Raw genomic sequence first — 14843 nt, forward strand, 5'->3', positions numbered from 1 at the left:
TGCAGGATGACAAACCCAAGAGTATTGAATGGGTTCTTGATAGTGGCTGCACACATCACATGACTGGTGACAAAAGCTTGCTGATGAATATGCCACTAACTCCATCACCCCTGAAGCAAATCACATATGCTGACAAAGGTAAAAGAAAGGTATTGGGACTTGGCAAAGTGGCTATTTCCAAGGATAGGCACATGGATAAAGTGATGCTTGTTGAATCCCTTGGATTTAACCTCATGTCAATCTCAATGCTTTGTGATCTTGATATGATTTTTATCTTTGGAAGATATAGATGTGTTGTCATCATGGAATATGACAGATCCAAAGTCTTCGAAGGTGTTAGAAGAGGGGATTTCTACATTGTTGATTTCTCTACAGGTCCTCAACCAGCCACTTGCTTACTAGCGAAAACCTCAGAAGGGTGGCTGTGGCATCGAAGACTTCATCATGCAGGCATGAGGAATTTGCACACGCTCGCGAAGAAGAAGCATGTCATCGGCATCGAATCGGTCATTTGAATTGCTGGGAAAATGACCAGATCCAAGCACCCCTCGAAGACCATCATGACCACTACTCGTCCATTTGAATTGCTTCACATGGATCTATTTGGACCAACTCATTATGCCACACTAACTAATGCAGCATCTTTATATGTCTTTGTCATAGTTGTTCATTATTCCAGATACACATGGGTGCATATCATTTTGTATAAAACTAAAGTGCATGAAGTCTTCAAATGATTTTCTTCAAGGGCCTCAACGAACTTCGGCGTCAAGATCAAACACATCAAGAGTGATAATGGAACAGAGTTCAAAAACACTGGTCTTGATAATTATCTTGATGAACTTGGTATTACTCACGAATTGTCTGTTCCTTATACACCTCAACAAAATGGTGTCGTCGAAAGAAATAACATGACTCTGGTTGAGATGGCAAGAACCATGCTTGAAGAATATCAGACTCCTCGTTGCTTTTGGCCTGAAGCAATCAACACTGCCTGCCATATCATCAACAGGCTATATCTTCACAAATTCCTCAAGAAAACCTCATATGAACTCCTCACTGACAAGAAACCCAATGTAAGTTATTTCAAAGTCTTCGGTGCAAAATGCTGGATTAGAGATCCTCACCATAGCTCAAAGTTTGCACCTAAGGCACATGAGGGTTTTATGCTTGGTTACGTAAAGGACTCACACACCTACAGAGTCTTAAACACCTATCACAACAAGGTTGTTGAAACTGAATATGTGCGGTTCGATGAAACTAATGGCTCGCAAAGAGAGCAATTGCCTCCTGATCCAGATAAGCTGTCTCCTGAGGAAGCAATAAAGCTCACAGTTACTGAAGACAATGTTCCCACTGAGGAAATTGATGAAGAGATCATTCCCAGCACTGATGAAAATCAAGAAGATTCTCCTGAGGAAATTGCTCTAGAACAAATTCCTCAGCCCACATGAAATCCTCAACCAGCTCATCCGAGGATTGCAAATGAAGTAGAACTTGACAAAATCCTCGATGACGTCAACACGCCAGGTCCTCTCACTCGCTCAAAAGCTTCACACTTACTTAAATTTTGTTGGCATTTTTCCTTTGTGTCTATCACAAAACCTTCAAAAGTTGATGAGGCTTTAATGGAACCGGAGTGGATCCAAGCCATGCAAGACGAACTTCTTCAATTCAAGTTGAATGACGTATGGGAGCTCATCAAACGACCAGATCCTCGCAAGCACAATATCATCGGCACCAAGTGGATTTTCCGAAACAAGCAAGAAGAGGATGGTCAAGTGGTGAAGAATAAGGCACGACTTGTAGCCCAAGGCTACACATAGGTTGAAGGAATTGATTTCGATGAAACTTTTGCACCTGTTGCTAGACTTGAAGCTATCCGAATACTACTTGCTTATGCTAATCATCATAACATTTTCTTATATCAAATGGATGTGAAAAGTGCATTCCTCAATGGTAAGCTTGAGGAAGAAGTATATGTTGCTCAGCCCCCAGGTTTTGAGGATCCAAAGAATCCAGACAAAGTCTTCATTCTCAAAAAGGTGCTCTGTGGTCTCAAACAAGCCCCTCGGGCGTGGTACGATACGTTGAAGGAATTCCTCATGAAGAAAGGCTTCAAACCTGGTTCACTCGATCCAACTCTTTTCACTAAATCCTATGATAATGAACTATTTGTGTGCCAGATATATGTCGTTGACATCATATTTGGCTGTACTGACAAATGTTACAGTGATGAATTTGCTTACATGATGAGTGAAGAATATCAGATGTCTATGATGGGGGAGCTGAAATTATTCTTAGGTCTTAAAATTCGTCAACAAGGCAATGGAATCTTCATATCACAGGAGAAATACCTCAAGGATGTTATGAGGAATTCGACATGCATGAATGCAATGGTGCCAAGACTCCAATGCCTACCAACGGCCACCTCTGCACTGACGAAAATGGTAAAGATTTTGACCAGCAGGTATATCGCTCCATGATTGGCTCTTTACTGTATTTATGTGCATCTAGGCCAGATATAATGCTTAGTGTTTGCATCTGTGCACGTTTTCAAGCAAAACCAAAGGAATCACACCATAAGGCTGTGAAGCATATTCTTCGATACTTAGCTCACACACCAACACTAGGATTATGGTACCCCAAGGGCTCAAATTTTCATCTTGTGGGATATTCTAATTCGGACTATGCTGGTGACCATGTGGATCGCAAGTCAATCTCTAGCACATGTCATTTCCTCGGAAGATCATTAGTCTGCCGGTCCTCAAAGAAGCAGAACTTCGTTTCACTCTCCACTGCCGAAGCTGAGTAAATTGCTGTTGGTTCATGCTGTGCTCAATTGCTATGGATGAAGCAAACCCTCAAGGACTACGGCATCAACATGAAGAATGTGCCACTCTACTGCTACAATGAGAGTGCGATCAAGATTGCATACAACCCAGTACAACATTCGAAGACTAAGGACATCCAGATTCGTCATCATTTTCTCCGGGACCATGTCCTCAAGGGAAATATCCTCATCGACCATGTGAAGACTGTCGATCAACAAGAAGATATCTTCACTAAGCCCTTGGATGAGAAAAGGTTTTGCAAGTTGCGGTGTGAGCTAAATATCTTAGAATCTTCAAATGTTTTGTAAAAACATGCACACATCCTAAAACTTATGCAAAATTGACGAGTTAGATGTGCAACACATGAAGAATCGATTTTCTTCAACCAATGAAGAATATCACTCTTAGTGTGAGGAAATCAACGAAGAAATTGATTCTCAGGGCCCTACGACAATTGTACGCGGCGTGTGAAATCAACATTCTTATATGGTGGGTCATGCCACCACCCAACTTGAATTTCCTCAAGTTGAATTTCTTCAAAGCTGAATTTCTTCAAAGTTGTTGTTCTTCGAACTTGTCTTTCTTAAAAGCTGAAATTTATCAACATGACGCTTTGTCACTAAATCCTCAAGTTAATCAAAATCTTCAAAAACACTTGATGATTTTCATCTGCCTAGATATATATAGACTGTGATTTCAAACTCCTCAACATCATTCAATTATAGCTATTTCTTCAACTTGATATTTCTTCTAAGTGAATGTGATCGGACCCTACTTCCCCTCTATGCTACTCTCACCCAGTCTATTCAATTCTTCATATGCGTTCTACTTGAAACTTTGTTCAAAATCTTCACTGCGTCCTTGTCAGCTGATGATTTTGTAACAAAATCCTCAAATCTTCAAAAATTATTTTTATATTGTTACATAGTAACTGAACCCCACTCCCCACGATCACATAAGCACGATCTCCACCGCTTTAAACGGTTGCTACACGTGTCGTGCGGAGACGAAAGGGCAGGGGTAGTTCGGTCCGAAAGAATCGGCCAGACAGTTTTCACCTGGGCTATAAATATGTCCTTACCCCCTCTGGTCAAAACTCTTCGTTCTCTCCCTCGACCCCCTCTCCTCTATCGCAAAGCCCTAGCACCACCACTGGAAGTTTCGTCACCGGCGAGGAAAAGCTTCACTGCCTTGACCTCTCCGTCGCCAAAATCACGCCGGAACCGGAACGTCTTCGTCCGCCGCCACCGTAGCTGTCCTATTGCCAACTTAGGGCGCAGTGGACTCGCACTTAAGAGCATCTACTGATGCTTCTTCCTCTGTTCTTCGTGCGAGCTATATAGGGTAAATAAAACCCTATTTTTATAGCTCCTTTCGATCTACTATTTTACCGTAGATTCGTGAAATCTATTTTTCCTCAAGTGTCTACTAGTCTCTATTCCTCAAACAGTGCTTATTCCTCAACTGTTGATGAATTTCACTAAGCATCTAAAAGTCTTCACGAGATTCCCCAATTGTACAAATTTTCGAATCTGTACAACTCTGGAACCCAAGATCAGAGTGCTTAGACAAATTCCTCAACCCACTGGTCAAATTCCTCTACTTTAAAATTTTCAATTTCATCAAATCTGAGAACACATATGACCTCTCCAAATTCCTCGCAACCATACTCTGTTCAGAGGTACAAAAATGTCAGCTGATGAATCTCTAGGTTCTCATCAACTTAACTCATTTGCAGCGTTTCTTGAAGAAAATCTACAAGTGTCATCAGAATCCTCAAGAGTTCAATTTCCTCAGCAAAAGCATCAGTTGAAGAAAATGGAAGATGAAAGGAAGCAAAAGGGTGGCAAGAAGCTCGAACAGAACACTACCATCGATATTCCTGATGATATATACCTAGAATACGGCACACCAGATTAGCAAGAAACAATGCCCAAGAGGAAGATAAGGCTTCAGAAGATAGAACGCCGGTGGGCTAAGGAGTGGAAAGAATACAGATTCATCACTCCAAAGTACGCGAGGAAATTCGCTCTTAAGCCTCCAGGCAAACGGCCTCCTCTCGAGGATTATCAGGATGCACATCCTTCTAGCCTCAAGACGATTGATGACTATCCTGAGGAAAAGACAAAACACTTGTCAAAGCTTCAGAAGCACGCAGAAACTGCCGTGAGGAAATTTAATGAAGAATCTGCTGCTGCTGCTACTGCAGCCACCTCCTCTGGAGCTGAAACTTCTGGCACGACCATTCCTCAAGTGAAGTCTGCGCCACCGAAACCAATGGCTTCAAAGCCTCAGGAGAAATTGCTTCAGAAGGCTGCACCTGCATCCGTACCAAAACCCTCAGCACCACCAAAGGCTTCAAAGCCTGAACACAAGCAGATCGTGAAGCAACTGCCAACTGTTTATAGCTCTTCTATTCCTTCTGCAACGAGCTCAGAGACAAAGTCTTTACCAACTCCAATGAAGACTAAGGTGACTGCTGGGAGAGGAACCAGACCAAGCCCAGGAAAAATCATCAAAGTCCCTTCTGCATTAGAAGGCAGTGATGAATATGACGATGAGACTCTGCAGGCTATCATCAGAAACAAGCAGGAGATGGTAGCACAAGCTTCAGGCATCGCCATTCCTTTGCCATGGACCCAAAAGTCCTTCTGGACTACATCAATGTATGGTATGATGACCCCAACACACATATCGATGACTTGAAGCTTCCTCCAAGCATCAGCCACATGGTGTCCACTTTCATCAACGAGGCCAAGTGGAAGGAGACGCAAGCCAAACAAGCAAAAGCTGCGAAGCTGAAAAAGGAGAAGTTACTCACACAAGTACACCAAGCTATCTGATCGTCAAAGTCTCTAGAACAATTTCATCAAGTTTGCTACCAATGCAGTTGATGATTACAACAAAAAGGCTGCCCCTCTAGCAACACCTCAGCAGCCTGATATTGAGGAAGAACAACCTGCCCCTGTTGAGGAAATGCCTCAAGAAAGCCGTGCTGATGAACTGGCTATTGAGGAAATAACCAAGGAAACTCCAGCTGATGCTTCTAAGCCAGCTGATGAAACTGCTCCAGCTGATGCATCTAAGCCAACTGATGAATCTACTCCAACTGATGCTTCTAAGCCAGCTGATGACTCAGCTCCAGCTGAAGAAACTACTTCAGCTGAGGAAACTGCCAGGACGGATATGACTTCGCCTCTTGAAGAGAAAATGCCTTCACCAAAATCTTCAAAGGTGAAGAAAATGACTCCGTCTGCATCAGACGTGAAGAAAACCAGGGCTGCAGAAAAGGAAGCTAAGAAAAGAAAAGCTTCCTCCACAAAAGAATCTACTAAGGCCAAGCGCCTCAAATCTCTTGATGAAAATGCTCCGCTGGATCCTGTGCCTCTAAACATTGCTCCATCCTATGAAATGACTCCCTTCGAAAGTGAAGACAAGGAGCATATGACTGATGAGGAAATGAAGAATGCTGAGTCTAAGGAACACACTGATGAGGAAATTCAAATTGATAACAGTCCTCAGACATTCATTCCTCCTGAAGAAACTGCTCAAGGATCAGCTGCACCAGCTGAAGAATTTGGCTCCTCCACCAAGCAAACTTCTCAAGCTGAGGAAAACCGAGGAGAACATCCTCAGCCAGAAGAAAATCCAAATCCTGAGCAGAACCCTCAACCCGAGGCTCAGGATGAAGAGATTCCTCCTCCGAGCAAAACCCTCAACCAGAGGCTCAGGTTGATGAAATTCCTCACCCGGAGCAAGATCCTCAGCCTGAGGCATAGGCAGATGAAATTCCTCATCCTGAGGAACATGCTGAAGATAATGCCCCTGAGCCAAATACAGAGAATGCTCTTGTAGTTATCAATCCGGAGACTGCAATGATTGACTATCCACAAGGAAAGAAGCAAAACCTTCAGCCCATGCAGCGTCAGCCCTTCTCCAAGTGGCAAAGTTTCAGAAGGAAGCGTTCTTTGAGGAACGCATGTATTTCATCGGAGAAAATCCTTATGACAAGCCTCGCATCAGGCACATGAAGTTTTGGACGAGGACTCAGCTCAACTATTATGCATCTGTGCTTTGTGGAAGAAACAAAGTTTTTCAGCACATGCATATTCCTCATGTTGAGTTTGAAGAAATTCCTTGCTTTGCCACAGTCCTCAACGTTCTTCATGAAGCAGGACTACTCCCTTGTGTTCTGATATCTGCGATTGGAATAGTGACATCGTTCTTCAATTTTATGCAACTTTGCATATCTCTGGAGATCCAACAGATATCAACACTTGGGTGTTGGATTGGATGGCACAACACACACACTTCAAGGCCCGTGCAAATGAGCTTCTGTGAGAACTTCCTGTGTCAATTCCTTCAGAACAAGCCGTGAAGATGTATGATGAACGGGAGCTGCCCAATAAGCTGATGGAAGTCCTCATGAAGCCTTTGGCCAAGGGGCAACCACCAAGAACAACCTTCCTGGTCCATGAGCTGAAGTATGAACCCATGACTGTTTATAGAATCCACTGCAGTGTTCTTGCACCAATCAAGGGCCATGATGATGAAGAAGATGTCGTAGGCATCATGAGGAATATCCTCTTCAACATCATCCATGGCATTCCCATAAACATTCACGATTTCTTGTCGAGGACTCTGGCGGAAAATGCTATGTCCCCTTTTGACCTGAAGATTTACGCTCCATGGATCATGAGATTCATTAGACGCAGGTCACACATCAACTATCATGCTGATTTCAATAATCACATTGGATATATGCCTCCAATCACGGTCAACAAGAAGACTTTCGAGCCAGTTGAAGGAAAAGGCAAGTCTGTGATCGATGAAGGCAGTAGGCCCCTTGATGGCCAGTTCCATGAGCCAGATGCATATTCTTCATGGGATGATACTGAAACCCACCCGCCAAGTCCTGTTGCTCCAAGGGTGATGAATACCAGAGAGCTTCTCCTCAGTCTTCATCAAAAGGTAGATCAAATTCACAAGTGTGTCAAACGCCAGTTCGGCGCCATTGTGAAAACCCTCAATGAGACTCAGAATGTAGTGAAGCTTAATCATCATTATCTTCATGAGGTTTTTGATCGCACCTGGGCCACACTGGCTCATTTGAAGACTCCAGCAGAACTTGAAGAATTGGAGTTTACACAGGACTTCGACTGGTCATGGCCACCAAAGAAGAAATTCAGGCCAATTCCAGTTCCAGACCTTGAGGACAGTTCTTTTTCTTCATTCCACACTGTAGAATCAGATGAAGACCAACAAGACACTACCACTGGTCCAAGGAGGAAGCCTGCTCCCAAGAATCCTCACGCGTCTTCCTCAACTCCCAAGAAGTGAAAGTATTCACGAGGCGTTAGTCCTCAGTTTTGTCCCTTTTCGTCACTTGATGACAAAGGGGGAGAAATTAGAGAGTTAGTCTTCACGCGAGATATATTGGGGCTTATGAACTTTCTTTAAGTTACAAACTCTTGGCTCTTCTGAAGTGTTTTATGTAATGACTTGTAACTTAAGCCCAATGGTACCCTGACGCTTTTGAACGTTTTTCTTTGCATGCTTATTCCTCAAAATATTAATGCACGCATGCTGGAATTCGTCGGATACCATTTTTCATTATGCATTCTCAATTTCTTTATACTATATGTCATATGTAAGACTCAGGGGGAGATCCCCATGATATAAATCATCAATGTGCATTTGGTGTGAAAAGCAAAATCCTCAAGATATGCACATCTTCACGAGGAGTCTCTATGAATCTCGATTTCATATTCCTCAAATGAGTACTTACACTTCATATTTTTATCCCCGTTGAAGACTTAACCTAATTGTCATCAACCACCAAAAAGGGGGAGATTGTAAGTGTATCTAGTGTCCCTTAGTGATTTTGGTGGTCTGAAGACTTGTAGGTTAAGTATCTAATGTGCTCATGAGTGTACGAAGGATCTACAAGTCGCTGAGGAGTTTGAAATATTCGATGAATATCGACCCCTAAAAATGTATATCTTCAGCCGAAGAAATTGGTCTGAAGCTGAAGAATTGAATCGCGAAGAAATTGCAATAAAATTGATATTCCTCATGAGGATATTGAAAATGAGGAATTCGGTGTGTCCTGAAGAAAATCAATCTGAAGACTTTGAAGCATGAAGATTTATTCTGTCGGTTTTTTTTCCTTCACTTTTGAGTCATAGGAACACCGTACTGTTAAAGGGGGTCAAAGCTTAAGAGCGGATTCCTTCGCGTACTTTGGAGTGACGAATCGGTATTCCTTCCACTCCTTAACCCACCGGCGTTCTATCTTTTGGAGCCTTATTTTCCTCTTGGGCATTGTTTCTTGCTCATCTGGTGTGCAGTATTCCAAGTATATATCCTCAGGGATATCAATGGCAGTGTTTTGTTCAAGCTTCTTGCCACCCTTTTGCTTCTTGTCATCTTCCATTCTCTTCAGCTGAGGATTTTGCTGAGGAAATTGAACTCTTGAGAATTCTGATGACACTGGCATATTTTTTTCAAGAAGCGCTGCAAATGAGTTAAGTTGATGAGAACCTAGAGATTCATCAGCTGACATTTTTGTACATGTGAACAGAGTATAGTTGCGAGGAATTTGGAGAGGTCATATGCGTTCTCAGATTTGAAGAAATTGAAATTTTTTAAAGTTGAGGAATTTGACCAGTGGGTTAAGGAATTTGGCTAAGCACTCTGATCTTGGGTTCCAGAGTTGTACAAATTCGAAAATTTGCACAATTGAGGAATATCGTGAAGACTTTTAGTTGCTTAGTGAAATTCATCAACAGTTTGAGGAATAAGCAGTGTTTGAGGAATAGAGACTGATAGACACTGAGGAAAAACAGATTCCACGAATCTAAGGTAAAATAGTAGATTGAAAGGGACTGTAAAAATAGGATTTTATTTACCCTATTTAGAACGCATAAGAATAGAAGAAGTAGGAGTAGACTGCGAGTCCACTGCGCCCTAACTTGGCGACAGAAGACGGCTACGACAGCGGCGGACGAAGACGTTCTGGTTCTGACGTGATTTCAGCGAGGGAGAGGTCGAGGCAGTCAAGCTGTTCCTCGTCGCCGACGAAACTTCTAGCGGTGGCGCTAGGTATTTGCTATAGCGGAGAGGAGGTCGAGAGAGAATGAAGAGTTTTGACTGGAGGGGGTAAGGACATATTTATAGCTCACGTGAAAACTGTTCGGCCGATTCTTTCGGAAGGAACTACCCCTGCCCTTTCATCTCCGCAGGGCACGTGTAGCAACCGTTTAAAGTGGTGGAGATCGTGCTTATCGGATCGTGGGAAGTGGGGTTCAGTTACTATGTAACAATATAAAAAACTTTTTTGAGGATTTTAGGATTTGTTACTAAATCATCAACTGACAAGGATGCAATGAGGATTTTGAACAATGTTTCATATAGAACACATATGAAGAATTGAATAGACTGGGTGAGTATAGCATAAAGGGGAAGTATGGTCCGATCACATTCACTTAGATAAAATATCAAGTTGAAGAAATAGCTATAAGTGAATGCTGTTGAGGACTTAAAATCACAGTATATATATATATATATATATATATATATATATATATATATATATATATATATATATATATAGGGAAATGAAACTCATCAAGTGTTTTTGAAGATTTTGATTAACTTGAGGATTTTGTGACAAAGCGTCATTTTGATGAATTTAAGATTTGAAGAAAACAAGTTTGAATAACAACAACTTTGAAGAAAAATCAACTTTGAGGAAAAACAACCTTGAAGAAATTCAACTTCAGGAATTTCAAAGTTGGGTGGTGGCGTGATACACCGTATAAGAATGCTCATTTCAGGCGCCGCATAGAATTGTCGTAGGGCCCTGAGAATCAATGTCTTTATTAATTTCCTCACACTAAGAGTGATATTCATCATTGGTTGAAGAAAAGCAATTATTCATGTGTTGCACATCTAAGTCATCAATTTTGCATAAGTGTTAGGATGTGTGCATGTTTTTTTACAAAACATTTGAAGATTCTAAGATATTTAGCTCACACTGCAACATGCAAAACCTTTTCTCATCCAAGGGCTTGGCGAAGATATCTGCTATTTGATCGCCAGTCTTCACATGGTCGATCAGAATATTTCCCTTGAGGACTTGGTCCCGAAGAAAATGATGACGGATCTGAATTTGCTTAGTCTTCGAGTGTTGTATAGGGTTGTACACAATCTTGATTGCACTCTCATTGTCGCAATAGAGAGGCACATTCTTCATGTTGATGTCCTAGTCCTTGAGGGTTTGCTTCATCCATAGTAATTGAGCACATCATGAACCAGGAGCAATGTACTCAGCTTCGGCAGTGGAGAGAGAAACGCAGTTCTACTTCTTTGAGGACCAGCAGACTAATGATCTTCCGAGGAAATGACATGTGCTAAAAGTTGACTTGCGAGCCACACGGTCACCGTCATAGTCAGAATCAGAATATCCCACAAGATGAAGATTTGAGCCCTTGGGGTACCATAATCCTAGTGTTGGTGTGTGAGCTAAGTATCGAAGAATATGCTTCATAGCCTTATGGTGTGATTCCTTCGGTTTTGCTTGAAAACGTGGACACATGCAAACACTAAGCATTATATCTGGCCTAGATGCACACAAATACAATAAAGAGACAATCATGGAGTGATATACCTGCTGATCGAATTCTTTACCATTTTCGTGAGTGCAGAGGTGGCCGTTGGTAGGCATTCGAGTCTTGGCACCTTTGCATTCATGCATGTCGAATTTTCTCAGAACATCCTTGAGGTATTTCTCCTGTGATATGAAGATGCCATTGCGTTGTTGACGAATTTGAAGACCTAAGAAGAATTTCAGCTCCCCCATCATAGACATCTGATATTCTTCACTCATCATGTAAGCAATTCATCACTATAACGTTTGTTAGTACAGCCAAATATGATGTCATCGACATATATCCGGCACACAAATAGTTCATTATCATAGGATTTTGTGCAAAGAGTTGGACCGAGTGAACCAGGTTTGAAGCCTTTCTTCATGAGGAATTCCTTCAATGTATCGTACCATGCCCGAGGGGCTTGCTTGAGACCATAGAGCGCCTTTTTGGGTCTGAAGACTTTGTCTGGATTCTTTGGATCCTCAAAACCTGGGGGCTGAGCAACATATACTTCTTCCTCAAGCTTACCATTGACGAATGCACTTTTCACATCCATTTGATATAAGATAATGTTATGATGATTAGCATAAGCAAGTAGTATTCGAATCGCTTCAAGTCTAGCAACAGGTGCAAAAGTTTCATCGAAATCAATTCCTTCAACATGTGTTTAGCCTTGGGCTACAAGTCGTGCTTTATTCCTCACCACTTGACCATCCTCATCTTGCTTGTTTCGGAAAATCCACTTGGTGCCGATGATATTGTGCTTGCGAGGATCTGGTCGTTTGACGAGTTCCCGTACGTCATTCAGCTTAAATTGAAGAAGTTCGTCTTGCATGGCTTGAATCCACTCTGGTTCCATGAAAGCCTCAGCAACTTTTGAAGGTTCTGTGATAGACACAAAAGAAGAATGCCCACAAAAGTTAACTAAGCGTGAAGCTTTTGTGCGAGTGAGAGGACCTGGCGCGTTGATGTCATCGAGGATTTTGTCAAGTTCTACTTCATTTGCAATCCTCGGATGAGCCGGTTGAGGATTTCGTCTGGGCTTAGGAATTGGTTCTGGAGCAATTTCCTCAGGAGCATCTTCTTGATTTTCATCAGTGATGGGAATGATTTCTTCAGCAATTTCCTCAGTAGGAACAATGTCTTCAGTAGATTTGAGCTTTATTGTTTCCTGAGGAGACAACTTATCTGGATCAGGAGGCAATTTCTCTCTTTGCGAGCCATTAGTTTCATCGAACCGCACATCTACAGTTTCAACAACCTTGTTGTGATAGGTGTTGAAGACTTTGTAGGTGTGCGAGTCCTTTCCATAACCAAGCATAAAACCCTCATGTGCCTTAGGTGCAAACTTTGAGCTATGGCGAGGATCTCTAATCCAGCATTTTGCACCGAAGACTTTGAAATAACTTACATTGGGTTTCTTGTCAGTGAGGAGATCATATGAGGTTTTCTTGAGGAATTTGTGAAGATATACCCTGTTGATGATATGGCAAGCAGTGTTGATTTCTTCAGGCCAGAAACGACGAGGAGTCTGATATTATTCAAGCATGGTTCGTGCCATCTCAACCAGAGTCCAGTTCTTTCTTTCAACAACACCATTCTGTTGAGGAGTATAAGGAGCAGACAATTCGTGAGTAATACCAAGTTCATCAAGATAATTATCAAACCAGTGTTTTTGAATTCTGTTCCATTATCACTCCTGATGTGTTTGATCTTGACGCCGAAGTTCGTCGAGGCCCTTGAGGAAAATCGTCTGAAGACTTCATGCGCTTCAGTTTTATACAGAATGATATGCAACCAAGTGTATCTGGAATAATCATCAACTATAACAAAGCCATATAAAGATGCAACATTTGTTAGAGTGGCATAATGAGTAGGTACAAATAGATCCATGTGAAGCAATTCAAATGGACGAGTAGTGGTCATGATAGTCTTCGAGGGGTGCTTGGATCTGGTCATTTTCCCAGATTCACAAGAACCGCAGAGGTGGTCCTTGAGGAATTTGACTGATTCAATGCCGATGACATGCTTCTTCTTCGCAAGCGTGTGAAAATTCCTCATGCCTGCATGATCAAGTCTTCGATGCCATAGCCACCCTTCAGAGGTTTTTGCTAGTAAGCAAGTGGCTGGTTGAGGACCTGTAGAGAAATCAACAATGTACAAATCCCCTCTTCTAAAACCTTCGAAGACTTTGGATCTGTCAGATTCCATGATGACAACATATCTATATTTTCCAAAGATAACAACCATATCAAGATCACAAAGCATTGAGACTGACATGAGGTTAAACCCAAGGGATTCAACAAGCATCACTTTGTCCATGTGCATGTCCTTGGATATAGCCACTTTGCCAAGTCCCAATACCTTTCTTTTACCTTTGTCAGCATAAGTGATTTTCTTCAGGGGTGATGGAGTTAGAGGCATATTCATGAGCACGCTTTTGTCACCAGTCATGTGATGTGTGCAACCACTATCAAGAACCCACTCAGTACTCTTGGGTTTGTCATCCTGCAGATGAATTAGTACAGCTTACCATCTCATATGCTTCAGACCTCAAGAATATGATATCAATTTCATCACATAGGAATTTCATCATAAACATTAATTTTGAGGATGTGTGAAATATTTTCATTTCATCAATATTAGCTTGCGTCCTATCAAGCATTTTCCTCAGGTCTCCAGCAAATTCTTTAGATGATGATTTTCATCTCGAGACCTGACCTGCAGAAATGATTAGTTCAATTTCTTCACCACCCACATTTGAAGGGGTGGTAAAGCATCATCATCCTGCGAGCACCATATGAGAAAGGGGGCATTGAAGCTAATTCACTTCTCTTAACAGTAGGGGGTTAAAGTACTCAACTGAATATGCAGCGAATTTCTTTGAGGATTTATGAACATAATGATTTGAAGAATAACGCTCATATTCATATTCCTTGTAATTTCCCTGCATGTTAGAAGCATTACCACGGGTACGAGCATAGTTGTGACCAGTTGAGGATTTTGATCCTCTGGAAGACTTTGGTCCTCCTCAGGAATTTGATATGGGGTTCACATTCTTTATAGGTGGTGTCATGAGGACATTCACGTGAAGATTTTCAAGGCAACTTTTGGGGACCCAGATTTTCCTCGAGGGTGGTCTATTCCTGCAGTTAGTTCCAAGTTCCAACAAGTCGAGCAAATACTTCACCAGAATGATTTTTGAACAGTTTATAGTTGGAGTCAAATGACTCGTCTAAGGAATAGGATAATTCACATGCAAAGCCTATTAAATTGTATGGATCAACATGAGGCCCTTTAGCAGCAACCCATGAGGTTTTGGGATATTGCTCAGGTTTCCAGTATGATCCATCTT

The sequence above is a fragment of the Hordeum vulgare genome, chromosome 2H (assembly GCF_904849725.1).
Source record: "Hordeum vulgare subsp. vulgare chromosome 2H, MorexV3_pseudomolecules_assembly, whole genome shotgun sequence".
In the NCBI taxonomy this organism is placed as follows: domain Eukaryota; kingdom Viridiplantae; phylum Streptophyta; class Magnoliopsida; order Poales; family Poaceae; genus Hordeum; species Hordeum vulgare.